Here is a 7,062-nt window from a genome sequence, read left to right on the forward strand (position 1 = left end):
AAGAAAGAATAACAACATAATAACCAGAGAGCGCTACTTCACAAAGCTCTGACATGTTAATAAGGTCAGCTTTTTCATAAAGTGTTTGAAATAAAAATAATTAAGAGAGGCTCCACAGCTGAATCGAAATAAGCACAGAGGTAAGTACATAGTGGACACTGCCAAACACACTGCTGGCACTTCCATATCACAGTATGGTACTGAGAACTGGATGCTAGCACTGAACAATCTACAGAGGTACAGAAAATCTCAGTGCTCATTTATTCGGCTAGAGAGGGACCTTTGGATACAGGCTTTGCAATCATGTATGTTAACCTAAGATAGGCCAGTATTAGCTTAAACACCATAAACTGCTTATTTGCATTTCTAGAGGGGGCTTGGGAATTTTCACTCCTTGAAAAAAATGTTGCATTTTTCAATTATCAGCACATCATTCTCACATTGTCATTATATTTTTCGCAAATCAGGAGTATTTGCAGAGACATGAAATAGAGCTGAAGCATCCAGTGGCTATGACCTCTAGGGTTATTTATTCAGTCTGTGGCTCTCTGGAACAGGCTGTAGGCAGGATGATTTGCTCTGGTACTGGCAGTAGCTTATTTCTTACACCACTCTTTCTAGAAGCCCTCTCCCTCCCAGTAATAAAACACAGGAAGTTCCAGAGCCCCTTGAGAAAGAGGGCTTTTAGAAATGAGCTACTGTCAGAACAATTAATCCAGTTGTCACTCTTTTTTCCTCACAGGTCTGTAGCACTGCTTGGAAAGCAGGAGAGCAGCAGTGAGATGTCTGAATTACTTGGAGACACTAATCTACTTTCAGCTGCTATATTTCTTAGGCACTCATCTCTTCAACGTGGGGAACTTGCTACAAGCAACCTGTTGGATCTATTCATTAATTATGGCACTTTAAAGAAGGATGGAGTGCAGTGTATGGGCCTCTCCTGTCTTTTGAGAACATTGTAGTATGTCAAAAGTGGGCAGCTCTTCTACAGAGCATCCCTCTCACAGGAGTACAGCAGAGCTGAGTTCTTTGTGCTTGTTTGGTAGAAATTGTGGATGGTCCCAGACCAAATGAGACTTTGAGTGGCAATGCAACAGCAAGAGAAGGAATGCTAATGACCAGAACATGTGGGGACTCAGGGAGAAACACATATTTCAACTTCTATTCCAACCTTGTCATACATCTGTGTGCTTCTCTTGTATCATGCTCCATTACATACAGAATCTTAATCACTGAAGTTTGAATTAACAAAAAGTTATATTCTGTTTTCAAACACATTTATCTCAAAGGGCAAACTCAACAGCTTCTGAATTCTAGTGACAGAATTACAAGAAAGCCCTGTGTGAACAATGATGCAGGCAGGAAGGTATGACTAAAGATAAAGTCTGGGGGTTTTGTTCTCCAAAAGCAGAACAAAGGACTGTACATTCAAAATACAAGGAAGTCAGTGAAGCCGAAACCACTGGGGATGAAGTGTCCACTCATCCAGCATTTCAGATTTAGAGGACAGGGCAATTTAGGAAACCCCAGAGATGAGAGGACAGAATCCTAGATGAATTCTTGCAGATTAGGAATCATGCCTGACTGACTGCAGGAGAAAGAGAAGTAAAACACACAGCCCCAAAACACTGTCAAAGCTGACATACTTTTGAGAAATGACATAAAATCCCAGAGAAAGAGGGAAGGGTATGTGGCTTGGGGGAATCAACTGATCTTTCAGAATACTGGAAAGGTGGAGAAAAGTCTAGAGACCTCGATCAACTTACTGAAGCATATGATAACTTTTGTTTTGGGAAAGGATACGTGCATCTCGTTTTCTGTTGCTTGAACATTCATTTGTCATTTTTCAGAAGAGTTTAAAAAGCAAATTATGCAGAAGTAGTCCAAGCAAAATATTTTTTCATCTCCCTTATCTTGTGTGGTGGGTAAAGAATCCTGGAGTCAGAATGAGACTATCATAAATCCCGATTTAACAAAACATAGGAGCTTTCATCAAAGAATATGAGATTGAAGAGAACCTTTTATTTGGTTCCAAGAGGGAATCTCACTGGGGTAGTTGTCTCCTCAGTCACTACAGCCTATACTGTAACAACAGGAATTACTTTTCAGGCTGCTACACCATAGCAGATTTTGACCAGAATTTGGAGAGAGACAAATAATGGGACTGATCATGTTCCCATTAAAATCTTCCATATAATTTCTACTATTTCAGAAAAAGTAAAATCACTCTGAAGACATCTATAGTAGCATTTAAAGAATTGCTTTCACACCTAGTTCTATACCATTTAATTCTGCTGATTGCAGTGGGGCAATATTGTTCAGTCTTAAAAATAAAAACAGAATCAGGTCAATTTGTCTTTTTAAAATTAATTATTCACTGCTTTTGCCTAGGGACTTACCATAGTTGAGGCCCATAAGCACTGCTGCTAAAGCCACAGCAGAGAGACAGTGATTATGTATTAGGCCTTTAGGTCCGTGGCATCAGTAGATTATCAATGCTTCCACCTCCAGTGCTTTCAGACAAACCTTCATCTCTGGAAAGCAGTGTTGCACTTATCCACATTATTTTCAAAATTGATTTCAATGGATTCTGCAAAACATAATCTGAACGCACATTTAATAAGGCATAAAAACACATTAAGGCAACTATTGAAGAAGCGTATCTGTCTCTGTAGTTAAAGCCTACTAAATTAAATTTTAAAGAATTCACTCAGACTGGAAATCATATCACTGTGTGTGGGCACAGAAGAAGGCTCAGTAAATTCTGGCTCAGTGGGTGAGTCAGCATGAGTCATCAGCAGACATACCATCCTATGGTTATATGAATCCACAAGGTACATTTAGAAACATGTCACAGTAACAAAATAACACCATCCTCCTGCTTTTTGTCTAGATGACAACAATGACAGCCCCGACTTTCCTAAAATATTATAGCAGTTCTCAGCTCAACATGTGGGGTTAGAAAAAGAAGTCCCTCTGTTTTGCTATTTTCATTAAGCAAAGCTAACACAGATATGATAAGCTGGTAGGAAAGCCTCAGGTTGTAAATAAAATCATTTAGGTAGTTGCATTACACTGACAAACAACTGAGCAACATCTGCTTATCAGGTGGATTTCTCATCACTTGATTGAAACATGAGGAGGTTTTTTTGCTCTTCCAATCGTGCTTGTTTCCATCACTCAGAATTTCAAGTGGGTAATAAGATGCTATGACAAATGAAGTTATGTAGCTGACATCACCATCTGTGTAATAAGCAAAATCATGTCAATTTTGTTCTGAAGGAGTTTTTAATTGTCGAATTTACTGAACGACTCTGAATACAAACTAGTAAGCATTTGTAAAGCTGAAGCACTTGCTGTTTTCTTGTCTTCTACTTTTCTTAATTTCCAGGGAAAAGTTAAATTGTGTAGTCTATATTTCATTTTCCTCTGAAATAGATTTCATTTTCTTCCAGCCTGTCATTTCATACAGGATATATAATTACCCAAGATACCCCAACTTGTACAGCAATACAGGAAAAGCACATTTCACTCCTTCTCATATGAATTTTTGGAGCTTTAATATATAGATTGTCTTTAAAAAGATTAGGGAAATTTCACCACTCCTATGTCTGCACTTAGGATTTAGTGGACTAGAATTGCTCATGGGCATATCTATATACAGATATTTGACTGCCTGACCGCCTCACAGCCCAGTCTGGAAACCCAATTCCCTGCCATGATTAGTCATCCACTTGGAACCCACTTACTGCAGTGATGCCACACAGATGCAGCCAGATTCACATCAGCTAATCTAGTTACAAAACTGAGGCCCTGGTTCTAGCAGATATGTTAAAATCTGTGTAAGTAGAAATGGCTTACCCTCTTAGTTTAGGCTGAAGACCCTTGTTTCTCGCTCTCCCAACAGCGTGGCAAATGCATTCTGAATTTGTTCTTTCATTCTTCTGAAGTGAAGGACATTTCCTGGATTTATTCCTGTTATGTTTTGGTTCACCAACTAACTCCTTTCCAGGGTTGGAAATTTTCTCTACATCATGTGCTTACTATTTCAGGCAATTAGTGCTGCTCTTCATTTGCAACTGTTGTGTTCTAGTAGGCTTAGTGAAAACTTGAGTTTGTTTGGACTTTTTTTAAATTCTGTGAATTACATATTAACTCCATACACTGCATAAAGGAGGGTACCTTTTGCAGTGCTGTTGACTCTGCCTGTTTTTATACGGCTTCAGCCACAGCTGGAACTTTTCTGCTGGGGCCTTGGGCCCTGCTGAATGGAGGAGTGAACATTAGTGTCATTAGAACAGGTAAGCTTTAGGCACATCTTGCAAAAGAACACAGGCCCCTTGAAGGTTTTGCAAGAAGCTCCGAGGGCAGAGTGGTTTTTGAGTGTCAAAGGCACCATAATGTTGGACTTGGCCTTCCAGGCTGTAAGTACAACCACAAGGACAATCTCAAGAGTCCCATTTACCAAACATCAGTGCTGTTTACTCACTAGGCAGGCAGGGTTGTCAAATCCCCACACACAGCCCAAAGATTTCAGCACTTAACCCAGGCTGTAAATGAGATCAGTTAGCAACATATCTGTTAATGTCTAGCATGTCACAAAAAAAAGTTCACACAGAATATCAAAAATACTTTTCTTCAAGAATGGTCAGTCAATAATACTATTTACTAATAGCTTTACTACAAACAATTTGCTCAAAATCAAATCTTGCAGGACATTGCTGCTTTTTGACTGTAAACAGGGGAGTGGAAAACATTTTCTCCCATAAAACTCATTATTGTACATATACACAGATACATATATATATATATATATATATGCCTTTATGCACATGCATATATGTATATTTTTGGAATATGTTCTCATCATGTAGTCTTTCCACAGAGAATAAATATTCAATATGCCTCATGTATTTCAAGATGTATTTTATACAAAAATGTTAAGTAGTGTCTATTTTAGTAAGCTCATTATTAAATGTTGCTGGAAGCAACACTCAGTCTTCTGATAGATTGCTCTTTCTTCAGTTTTCCTTACAGTTAAAGTGGGTTGATAAACTCTAGATTAAATTATCAAAAATGAGGCAAAAATCCTCATTTCCTTATGCTTTGTATCAGCTATTAAAATTAACATATTCTGTAATTTTGTGGGAGTTTATTTCCAAACTTGCTATGAGTAGGAGAAATCCACCTTGGTGACCATACAACAGATTCAGAAAAAAGGATTTTTCAAAGATTATTTGATATTTAACTGCAGGACATGACACAACAAACAATAATTCTTGAGTTACCTTTGAAAAAGGATCTCTTTGCTAGCACAGGACACCAGAACCTAGAGGAGGCACATGGAATTTCCTTTTCTTTCACCACAAGCTATCCAGGAGAAACATCAAAACTGGAGTTCACAGACTCACACCTAAAAACTTCCATTCACACCTCGAGAGACAGAGCCCTTGTGAGTGAGTAATCCAGTGAGTAGGCCTACAAGAGGGAAAACCACAAGTTTATTTATCTTCTTTCTGCCCTTCTGGTGCATTTAAGAGCAAATCCCTGGGCCCCGTGGAACAGCCACTGTTCCAGTTCAGCATCTCACCAGCCTAGGCAGTGGAGACCCCCAAGTGCTCTGACAATCTCTGCTCACTCCCGTTGAGTGCCTGCCTGGAAGGGTGGGATGGCTTCATGTCCAGGTTTTTGGTATGTTCTGGGGTAAGAGCTGCTCCTCACTTCAGCTCCACTGCCATGGAACGTATCTGGCCTGAAAAAGCATCTCAGTCCCCTTGAGACCACACACAGGGGTCTGAACAGGGAAACTCCAGCTGACATGACTGACTAGCAGCATGACAGTGGAAGACCTACTCCAAGGTGTTGGAACGCTTTTTCTTAAAATTCTTTACAGCCTGTGAAGTGTTTTTCTGATTAAGTAACTCCTAAATGCACTTCTGATGTCACTCTTTGTCTAAGTAGACAGTGGATGAATTCAGCGAAGGAAAGGTGTGCTTGCTCTGTATCCTTGTAATCTGTGTTCTTGCTGGAAAGGGACTAGTAAAGGCTTTTTCTATTCCAGCAACAGGCAGACTTCCTAAAAGGAAACTGCTGAGTAATCTTGGTAATTTCCCAGTACATGCTGCTTCATTTAATATAGTTTAGGACATCTTTTTCATGGCTGTAGCATTTAGGTAATCATTAGCTGAGAGTTACTAATAGCATCAAACACTGTGAGCTGTGCCATGCAGAGCTACTGATACATTTGATAAATTGGATGTAAAGATCTGGCACAAATGCTGATATTTCAAATAAAAAAGAAGGAAAGAGGGAACAAATTCAAGAAGGAAAGAAAGGAAAGAAGAAAATAAGCACTAGGGAAAATCATTGGACTAAAGTGTTTCATTAATCAATTTGTTATGTATAATGGCTTTTAACAAACACAGAAATATGTTAAATTATTTTTCAGCATTCTTTAATTTTCCTACTTTGTAGATGAAAAATCAAATAAAATTTCCAAAAATAAAGCTGAAGTATGACAGAATCAAATTATGTTTGTTCATTGACATTAACCCACATACTCTGGCAATGCTCAATGCTACTTCAAGTTCTTTGCACAAATATATTGAGAATCTGACTCTCTTATAGCTCTCTGTATAATTTGTTAACTATATGCATGTTTATGTAATGTTTATTTCTATTCGTCTATTACATATTTATGTAATTGTGATGAAAACAAATATAATAGATTTGAATTAAAACCAGTCAATGCTACTTGAGTTCATTTGTGTGTATACTATTCCCCCTTAAACCCATGGAAGTAGCCACTGCTTAACTCAAGCTGCTGCAGCTACAGGCAGAGAGTGTTGAGGGCTGGAGCTGTCAGGGCACCGGAGATTCGGACGTGAGACAGAAGCGCGTGGGAGATGATGAGTCCCACAGCTCTGCAAGCCAAAAATAGCTAAATAAATGCCAGTTGTTTCGTTTTCTCTTTCTGCACACAATATATAGACTGACTGTGGGCAGTGCTACTATCTGAAAAAAAAAAAAACGTTTGCAAGTGGCTGAGCTAGCTTTTATTGG

The sequence above is a fragment of the Fringilla coelebs genome (genome assembly GCF_963513975.1).
Source record: "Fringilla coelebs genome assembly, chromosome: 3".
Classification (NCBI taxonomy): Eukaryota; Metazoa; Chordata; class Aves; order Passeriformes; family Fringillidae; genus Fringilla; species Fringilla coelebs.